General features: G+C 36.2%; 1 long non-coding RNA gene across 2 annotated transcripts in view; it reads right to left on the reverse strand.

The window, feature by feature from the left end:
- Positions 1 to 8,188, reverse strand: part of LOC111424265 (uncharacterized) — a 49,473-nt gene extending 41,285 nt beyond the window's left edge. For both annotated transcript variants that reach the window (XR_002707594.2, XR_011641832.1), the window contains exon 1: positions 8,039 to 8,188. This is a non-coding gene — a long non-coding RNA (uncharacterized lncRNA). The remainder of the gene's footprint in view (positions 1 to 8,038) is intronic.
- Between the last annotated feature and the right edge of the window lie 2,497 nt (positions 8,189 to 10,685).

Genomic DNA, 10,685 nt, shown 5'->3' on the forward strand with positions numbered 1-10,685 from the left:
CTGTCTAATGATATATCCCAATAAAATGCAAGCTATCCTATTTAGTAAGAAGTGTATGCGTTAATTGAATTAAAAGTAATATTGGTATTTTAAATTTCTGCCAAAAGTCTTGGTGTGGTTCGTTTAAGACACTTTATAGTAGTAAAAATATTGTTTCTTACGAATTAGAGTAGCATATTTGTACCTCATTAGTTTTTTTCTATGTTAGTTATTGCAGTGATGTGCCTAATCCATGCTTTAGTTTAAAAGTTTAAAATAAGCATGTTTATCGCATCAGGTGCAGAGATCATATCTTATACTAATCTTTCAACAAGAATAGATATACTGGTGTGAAGAGAAAGACATTAATTGTATTTTCTTTTTATTCGCGTTTGTATCCGAAAGACTCAATAGTATTTATGAACAGATGGTTCCTTATTATGGCTGTCATTATCTCAAAGAATGGAAACCCCATTTGTTTTGGCTTCAAACAATAGGCTTTAACCTATCCCGAAACCGGTTACTATTTTTAAACAGTTTTTATTGATTCGATTTGGAACTGCAATTGTTAAAATTACAAATTTTAATGTAACGTTTTTACGAGCTTCAACTCACCACGATACCGAATAAAAAGACGGGAATAAAAGCAACTGGAATAAATCGGTACAACAGATGTAACAATCGAATAACACATAATAAAGGTATGCAAAAAGAGAAAGTAAAGAACTCGTTTCCAGAAATCCCTTCAACGAGAAAGTGAATTTCGAAAAGTAAAGAAATCTCAAAAATACGATTTCAAGTAAATCTCATAAAATGTTACCACAAAATCCAGAAATGAGAAAAATAACTTATCTTAATCACTAATCACAAATAAAGATATTTAGTTTATTTTTTTTTTGGCGCATGTCCATCATAGTTTTTTTTTTCTTTTCAAAGAGGGGAGAATTGCTTGACCATTCAGAGAAGGGGTGGTCATCGAAGCAGACCGTCCCTCACTGGTCGAGTCATCCCTTAAAAGCAACGTCCGGCACGCGTCCAGACCACCCTCCTTCTTCCTCTTAACCCTCCGGCTCAGAGAAAATGAAGCCATAAATCCCCGTCTGTTTCAGCTAGTAGTTCGGGATCGATAGAAAAAAATTACGTTTCCGGTACATAAACCTGACGTGGACCGGAATCGATAATTTACAATCGGCGAAACGGAATAACTGTAGCGTTAAAGGTTCTCTAACGTTAAAGGTTTTAACGATTTAAGGGTAACATCCACGGCAAGGTAAATTTTTTTCGCACGGTAACCGCTGAAAAACGACTGAAAGGGTTGATTTTACCTGACTGCAGGTAGAAAATGTATAAAATGGAAACCGTACGTTGAGCATCTGTTATTACTCTTTTTTTTTAAAGTTGAACGTACGAACGCGAAGGGTTGTAAAAAACGGTTACTATTATTTAAGGGGTTGTAATGAATCAATTTCGATTTCAATTCGAATTCAAAAAATTTTAAACAATTAAAAAAAAACAAAGCAATTTTCATCATCATAATCATCCCTATTTCATCCCCTATTTCTTTTCTCGTTTTGGGATCAAACTAGGGGAGCGAAGGGGAAAGAGAACACGGACGGGACTTTCGCTTACTTTGCAATCTTCTTATTATCGATCAGGGTTGTCCAGCGGTCAAGGTGCGCGCGCACTCGGATGTCCGAGGGTTGGTGGTTGACCCCACCGTAGTCGTCGTCGTCCACCCCCGGTTCTACCTTCGGACCCCCGCTCTCCTCCCGTCGCTCTACGAAGCAGAATCAATTCTACTTTACATTAATGAGGGGAGCTCTTCTTCTTTGCCGGACCGAGGGACCTTGTTAAGCTGGTTCTAAAACCTCCCATTTTCTACCCCCCCAATGGGGGCTCTGCTTCGCTAAACACATCCTCATTAGCTACGATCCGGTTTTCGGGGGATCCGACGTTTTGAGGGCTATAGCTAGTGAGAGGAGCATCTTTGATTTCACCATCGTTAGCGCAGCACATACTTATATTATTTTTAAGGTGGTATCATTATAATATTGTAAGGACGAATTTATAAGATGTTTTCTTGAGAACTTCGATGTAGTCCATTACAAGTTAACAAAACAGTTTTTTAAATGAAATCTAGGTCACGGAACGTAGATGACAGTCGGAGAGTGCCGTCCCCATTCTAAGTATAAAGTGCTACACTTCGATGATGGACTCGAGAAAACCACCACGTCCTGAAAAGGGGTGGCCATTACGTAAACCGGGGTTTCTCGGCAAATAATACAAATTTATATATTATGCACCTCTCGGATTTTGACACTCGCTTTCGGCTGCCATCAATATCTGCTGACGTATGTTTTGCGGGTTTCCAGTGTGTGTGGGGAATGTAGTGTTGGGGGCGATCTAAGAAGAAGACCGGAGGGTAGCCTGGGGGTTGAGTGGGTATATTTTTCGATGGAAGAAAGTGTCTGCGTATGCCGGCAATGTCCGCTTTTACCAAAGGGGCGCTCTCAACGTGTGGGTGTACATGTAAATAAACATATGTGGGGAACCTTTTCTCCGGCAGACCAGTGAAATATTGACCGGGCCTGCGGCGGGGACGTTGAAATATTGCGGATTTTACTATGACGTATCATCAGGATATTTGTTTGAGAAAGATTTTTTGATGAATGTTCGTAACAGACAAAAATAGAAAAATATAGACGGGAGAGAATGATTGTTTCAGACTTGCCCAAGACAAATAGAATTCGTTATCAATTTCACCATCCGGGTTTTAGTTTCGAGCAAAAAGGGGTGATGGGAACGGGGGATCTTGACCGTAGGGTTATTTGTGTTGAAACTAACTTCGAAAAGGGACGCATCTTGTCTCTCTCCCTTCGAATATCGAACAATGACTTCAAGAAAGAGCTTATTAGTCTAAAGACGAGGTTTGCAAAACGTCTCCAAACATTGATTTCAGTTTCCATTTATAACATAACTTCATTTTTAATAAAGTATAAGTACCATTATATAAAATACTATTATTTTTATATTTTCGATATTAACTTAATACATTCTCACTGAAAATCCAAAAATTGTCATTGGTAATTTAAAAATTCTGTCATTTTGGCTAAACAGATGGATTCACTAAAACTCTTAATGAAAAATCTAAAAATCCTATCTAAAAATGCTAACTAAAAAGTTAAGAAATCCTGCTAACATACAAAAAATGGAATAAATCTGCTGATACAAAATAAAAAATTCTACAATTCAAAATTCCTGTTAACAGGTTGGATGAAAACTTAGAAATTAAGATAGCCTGATTACTGTTAATTCAACCGTCTAGAAGTCTGATGGTCGGTGATGGTTGGAAATAGGTGTCTGATGAGTTGCCAATGGTCAGATGTGGCGTAGTTTGGGTTCAGTTTGGATTCCTGTAACTTTGAAGGACCGTGTTACCCTTATAGATGTGTTCCTGAGTTACCTCAAACGCTTATTTTGAGCGTTGATTTCTTTAAATTTTTGGGTATTGTTCCTGATTTGCGTAATGATTCTTGGTATTTTGCTTGATTCTTCTGATACTAGATTGTCTCTATTGAGAAATTACTACTAGATTGAGAAATTTAAGGTCAAGGGGGATTATGTTCACTCATCTTGTTAGTAACGTGATTATATTATCCTGTTTATGAAATGTTAGCTCAGGGAGTGGTAGAGCCTTCTTTTAGTACGTGGTCTTCTCCTATATTGTTGGTCAAAAAGGACAATAATTCCCATCGTTTTTGTGCTCGATATTAGACGTCTAAATGTGGTTATTGATCGTGATAGTTATCCTCTTCCATATATTTCAGCAACCTTAGACAAATTGAAAAATGCTAAATATCTGTTATCGTTAGATATTAAATCTGCCTTCTAGCAAGTTCCTATGGAAGAGGCAATACACTGCGTTTACAGTTCCTGGCAGAGGTCTATACCACTTCAGACGTATGCCATTTGGTTTGCATAACTCTTCAGCGACTTGGCAGAGGTTGATTGATTGTGTGTTGGGTCCTGATTTAGAACCGAAGGTTTTCGTCTATTTGGATGATGTTATTATCGTGACCGAAACTGTTGAGGATCACGTTACGGTATTGTCAGAGGTTCTCTTTCTCGCTTGTTTGTGTAAAGCAGGTGAACTGGGATAAATGTCATCTGTGTAGATCGGAGTTAAGATATTTGGGCTATGTTGTCGATAAATATGGTCTTCATGTTGATCCGGAAAAAGGCTAGGCAATGTTGAGAATTCCAAAAATTAGGCAAAAAATGAGTGTGCTTACCACAAATAAAACAATGCAAGCCTCAATTAAGGATTTGGCCACTAACCAGCTTTTAAATAGTGGAGACACTTAAAATTAAGAAATACTTATAATGTAAGCTAAACGTTCAACATTCTTTCTTAAAAATTTCTTATATTGTATTTTGAATCGATGAAATGACGAAATGATGCAGCATTTTAGAACAGGAAGGAAACGTACTTTCACACATAATTGAAAAAAATATTTAAATTGCGATGCTATCAGACTAAATCTCAAATACACCTGAAGTTATCTTATCAAGTTTCTATCTTGTATTGATTGAAGCACCTTGGTCGCAAGCGAAATGGGCTGATGTATATATAGTTACGCATTTATCTATTGATCTATGAAAAATGATTATATTGCAATGCTGTCAGACAAAATGTCGAAAGCTGCCCAGTTTTATTTCAATATTGCTTAGGCCCCAGTCCAAATGTAATCAATATACATATAATTTTAGTCGGCATATTATTACACAGCCAAAATGCCAAACGCCTCTGAGTTTGCTCTGTTTTGTTTCGATTTTTGTATTGATTGTAGTATCTTGACCGTAAGCGACTTTGGCTGATTTAGACATAATCATGCATCTTAGAACATGAATCAAGGGAATAGAAATTTATGAAAAAGTGATTATGTCAAAAGTTGACCAGTTTTTATTCGATATGATCTTCACATCAGCTTTACCTGGAATTACCCATGATCCTGCTTAAGATTCTTAAAGTACATACATCTACTTTTACATAGATAGTCATAATTCTATAAAGAAATGCCTTTCGTTTGTACCTGGGAAGTAGCATTTAGTTATTGCTTTCTTGGTTTTCTTGCTATTCTTCATTCAGCTAATGTGAATCTTATTTTCCCATCTTTCCCATGGCTCTCAAATCGTCGTTTGGAGAATGCCCCCAATTGCCTCCTTTCTGCAATGCCTCCAGAAATATCTGTGACTTTTCCAGCAATATTGAGTCTTTTCAATATAACCAGGATTTTTTTGTGCGCACGAAGACTAAGGTGACAGGAATATCGCCAATGTCAACGTAAGCGAACTACAAAATATACAGAACCTCGTCCATTGAGGGGCAACGGGATAGATATGAGATGTAAATTATGTCCTTGCCAAACAACTTATTGCAATCTCTAAATCCCGGTAAAACAACCTCATTTACACACTAGGAATTGTTCTTTATCTCTTTCTACGTTCACCATTGCTTACGTACGTTTTTAAACCACTCAACACTTTGTAATTTTCCAAGAGCATGTTCACCGTAAGCTTTGACAAGCATTCGATACAATTTTGTAGCAGTTTTCTGTACAAAATTCGACATCTTCATCGCAATTAAAAACTACACCGATTTTTACGGTAATTACTTTGACAGCTAGGGCGATCTATGGGCAAATTCCGGTTTCATATTGACACACTTGGTAACCATGCATTTTCATCTTAGAACATGAATCAAAGGAGTAGAAATTGATGAAAAAATATTTGATTGCTAAGCTGCCAGAAAAATGTCGAAAGATGACCAGTATTGTAGCAATTTGGGGTTGACCATGGTGCCTCGGCCGCAAGCGATCTTGTCTAATTTAGACATAATCTTGCATTTCCATCTTAGAACATTAATCAAAGTTGCAGAAATTGATGAAAAACTATTTGATTGCTAAGTTGTCAGAAAAAGAACCATGGTGCCTCGGCTGCAATCGACTTCATCTAATTTAGACATAACAATGCGTTTAATGTCTTACACACAAATCAAAGGAACAAAAATCTATGAAGAAATGTTTAGATTGCAATCTGTTACACTGCAAAGAAATATTAGCAGACAAAAATTTAAAAGTTGACCAGTTCCTTATCAATATTGGATTGACATAGTCCCTCAACCGCAAGCGAACTCTGCTAATTTTATTCAAATGAAGTCAAACATACCGAATTTTAGTCAGTATGGTAACTGTTCAATACTCGAATAAAAGATTGTTACACCTCTTCTAATTTAAATGAAATCATCATTTAGTATCTTAAATCTTAAAAAAACTCCAAACAAATGTACGGTAACAATGCTGTTAGATAAAATGTCATAAGTAGATTAATTTTCGTTTGCTCTTTTATTCCCTGATTGAATTTGTTCTTGATTTTGCTGCCTCGATTGCAAGCTACGTTGTAGTTAAACGAAATGATTTATTTCGAATTTTAGTCAACGTTCTGAACGTATAACACTAAAATGAAAGGTAATTTATATGAGAAAGTTGCCAAACATCCCTGAGGCTGATTGTAGCGCCTCGGTCGCAAGCCTCCTCGGCTAATTCATACGTAATCATGAATTTAGCATTTTAGAACAGAGACAAATATTCATGTACTGCTATCAGATAAAATGTTATAAGTAAACCAGGATTCTTATCCTCTTTTCTTGATACTACTGCCTCGGCCGCAAGCGATATCGGCTGATTTAGATGTAATCATGCATTTAAGAGGAAGGTAACTCACATAGAGCAAACGTCCATAAATCGATTTATATTGTCAAAATTTGAGCAGTTTTGTTTATTCAATTACTTCAGTCTAATTAAGTCTAACAAAATCATACTTTTAAAATTTTAGTCCGCGTAATAATCTTACAACACTGTAATGAAAGGTTATATGCGATCGCAAAAACTTAGTAAACACACGTGTTGAAGTTCTAAAGATCTTAATGATTTGTAGTGTAGTTTTTTTTTAGTACATTTTTTCTTATTCTTAGCGCATTCATGGGATATTAAAAAAATGTCGGAATTCTTTCAATATACTCATTGGAAATTCAAAAAACAATGAGAAATGTTATGCTCACATACATATTTATTTCGAAAACCAAAACTGTTCATTTTTATTTAACAGAAAAAAACGAAAACTAAAATTGTTTTAATATTTATCAAGTAAACAAAGAAAATGATTGAAGTTTTGAACGGTTTCATCGATGATTTGAAATTCGGCAAATAAACTGTCGCTATGTGGAAGAGAAGGGATGTTGTAAATAACCTAATGGCCAGTTCGTTGCGGAACTTTCGACCGGGATACGCATTTAGCGGGCGGTCGAATCGGGGGGGATAATTTATAGCCCCACTTTCGTGCGGGGATCTGAAACGGGGGACTCGAGTCCAACCATTCTTTGCGTTCCGACGACTTGTCTTTTTGACAAATCACCCTGAACGGATGTCGTACACTGGTTCGATTCGATCTAGTCTCGATATTTGCGGCTCTTTTACTTCTTTTTTACTCCAAATAGCATTAGAAAAATCTTTTATTTCGTTATTTTTAAGGATTTCTTTTTTTGTTATTGTAGATGTTAATCTCTTGAATTATTTGTTTTGTGGATTTTTTTTAATTTAAACTTTTTTTCTTTATTTCGGAGTTTATAAGGGGGTTGTGATTTATATACGAAGGAGGTGTTTTAGGACTTCGCAAAAGACCTACAAAATTAAATGTCTGAAAACGGTCACGGAGTAAAATGGCTGAAGGCCGAAAAACCAGGGGGACGACAAATGGAACGACGAAATCGCTAGGGCTTTACGGTCGCCCCACAATGGGGGTGGCGGTCGTCCACCCTCGGACAGTAATTAGTCATAGGGTGGGTTTGTGCAAGTTTTGGACTTAACAGACAGCCCTAAAGCAGCCATTTTCAAACTCATCCCACACAATCAACAAAAAAATATCCCAATAAATTTAAATAAAAACACTGACTAAATCTTTTTTAACCAGTTAACTTTTTTTAATAAACTCATTGACTTACCACTTTAAAGATAGATATCTGAAAAATACTTGAAACCACTCGAAAGTCACATACACAATCTGATTGAGTCAAGTTAAAAACGTGAAGATCAAGATACGACTGGATGAAAGTGCGAGCGTAGACTGAAAAGTAATATTCAATTTTAAACCGTGCAGGGCCGCTAATGCGATGGTAAAAAGACTGCGTCTACCTGCGTCGAGCCCTTTCTTCCTTCCGGGTCCCCAAATAGACGTAAAAAAGGGTTAATACAATGCAATCGCCCGTTATACTGAATTTACCTGGCGGCATATGGCATATATTACATTATAAAATTACGTTGCGGACATTTTTCGATTTTGAACCCTTCGTTTTTTATCGTGTGAAGAATCCTGAAGAACAAGAACCCAAAAGTAACATCAGGTAAAGTTAATACTTTAGGTTGTGACTACATTCAAAAAGTTTAGATATTTAAAATAAAAAGTTTTATTTAGAAATCTTTTAATTTATTAGTATTTTAATTTTTAGCTCAAGCCTCTTCGATAACGGCTGCAAAAAAAATCGAATACAATAAAGCTCAATCGTTAACCTAATACTCATCCTTCCAATTGTACCTAACCCAAATTCAACATATTCAAATGTCACACGAAGCAATCGGCCAAAAAACTTTTTGATTTGATCGTTTAGGGGTTGAGTGGTAAAAATTTATTTGGTCAGTATCGATATTAGACACTTAATCCTTTTTTGGGACGCTCGTTTTGCGTAACCATTCTCGTCCCAGGTACGCTAACGTATTTACATTATTATAATGTGTCCCGTACTTTGGGTTGTGCGTTGCTTTATTAAAATTTGACGCTCAGCAGCTGTCGTTTTTTTATTTGCGGATGCAGATTTCTTTTAAAGGGGGCTGCAAAAATTTTGAAAATTACTTATTTTAGACGGAGAAAATCATAAAATAATCATAAATCATAATGAAAAGTCAGAAATAAGCGGTTAATTACTCGTAATTACAATTTATATAATGTCTTTTTCATGGAAGGTTACAATTTGCAAATTTGGGTTGGAGTGAAAAACATCCTCTTAATTAATGTCCTTGAACGATGTTGAAATGGAACAAAAAAAGCTGTGTTTATTATTATTTATTATATATAGGTCTACTGTTGAATGTCTGGGTTATCTTGACTTTGAGGGCATCGATTGATTGTAGCTTATTGGAGTAGAAACGTCAGAAAAGCCCACAAGAAAAAATCTAAAGGGGTCAAATCGTCCATGCGAAATATCCATTGTGCTGCTCGTTGTGTGGTACGTAGCGCTGTTCTTTTGAAACCAGATGTAAGTCAATAAACAGCAACTTGAGTACTTCCAAGATTACTATTCCTTAACGAAAGGGTTCCCTATCCATGATAAAATACAATATTAAAAGATAAACAATATCTAACAGAACAATAGATACCAAACTTATGGAAAGCAAGTACATACAATGATTCTAATGTTCAAAAAAGAAGTTAAAAAAGAACCAAATAACTACAGAGGAATAAAACTGCTTAACAGCATTCTCAAATTAGTAACTAAGATTATCACCACCAAAATTAACTCCATTTCAACGCTGACTCAAGAACAACAAGACGTTAGGACAGGAAGGACTTGTGCAGATGCTGTTTTCGTGGTGAGACTTTTAATGCAATGAGATATTTATGTTTCATTGATTTACATAAGAGCTTTGATAAGATCAGATTAAAGAATGTCATAAATCTGCTATAGATCTGCGAAATACCGACAAATATCGTTAGAGGCATCGGAAACTTTTATTCGGAAAACACAAATAAATCCAGTAAATACTGGAATTCGACAAAGAGACTCATGGATGCCACTACTATTCAATATTGTGACGGATGAAATCATAAAAAGAATGTCAAGACGAGCAAAATGAGCGATCAGGAATTTATAACCTTCTGTTATGCAGATGATGATCCTTTACGAAAAACGAGAACGACCTGCAAAGAAGCCAATAACTCTTCAACAACATAGCGAAACAATTCAGCATGTTCATCGAGATTCAAAAAGCTAAGTACATGACAACACCGAAAGAGCCATTTCGATGTAAGCTACTGTACTAGTGTACAGAAGTAGTTGGGAGTTAAAATATCAAGTTACGGTGATATTGAAAATAATAATATTGAAAAAGCCAATAAAATCGCAGAGTGCGTAAACGACACTTAGTGGAGGAACAACCATCTAATACTCGTTGCTCTAATTGCTCAATGTACAATAAATATTCGAAATGACTTCCTACAGCCTGAATACAAGCATTCAATCTTCTCGTCATTGACTGCCGAACTCTTTCAAACACACCTGGATCGTTTGTAATTGAGTTACACCCAGCAATTATTCGATTTCGCAAAATCGTCCAAATTCTCCACTGGAGTAGCATAAACTAATGACTTCAGAGATCCTCAGAAAAAATATCCCAGGGGGTTTAAGTCTGGGGATCGAGCAAGCCATGCGTGTGGCCCACCTCGACCAACCCAGCGATTTCCGTATGTTGCTGTTAAAAAAATACTAGCAACCAAACTGAAATGTATAGTACATCCTCCAGAAACTCAGCCAGCGTTTCTGCCAAAAAGTTGTGATATACCACGCCAGTAAGTCTTCCTTGTAGAAATACCGGTCC

This window comes from Onthophagus taurus, chromosome 11 (genome assembly GCF_036711975.1).
Source record: "Onthophagus taurus isolate NC chromosome 11, IU_Otau_3.0, whole genome shotgun sequence".
Lineage (NCBI taxonomy): Eukaryota > Metazoa > Arthropoda > Insecta > Coleoptera > Scarabaeidae > Onthophagus > Onthophagus taurus.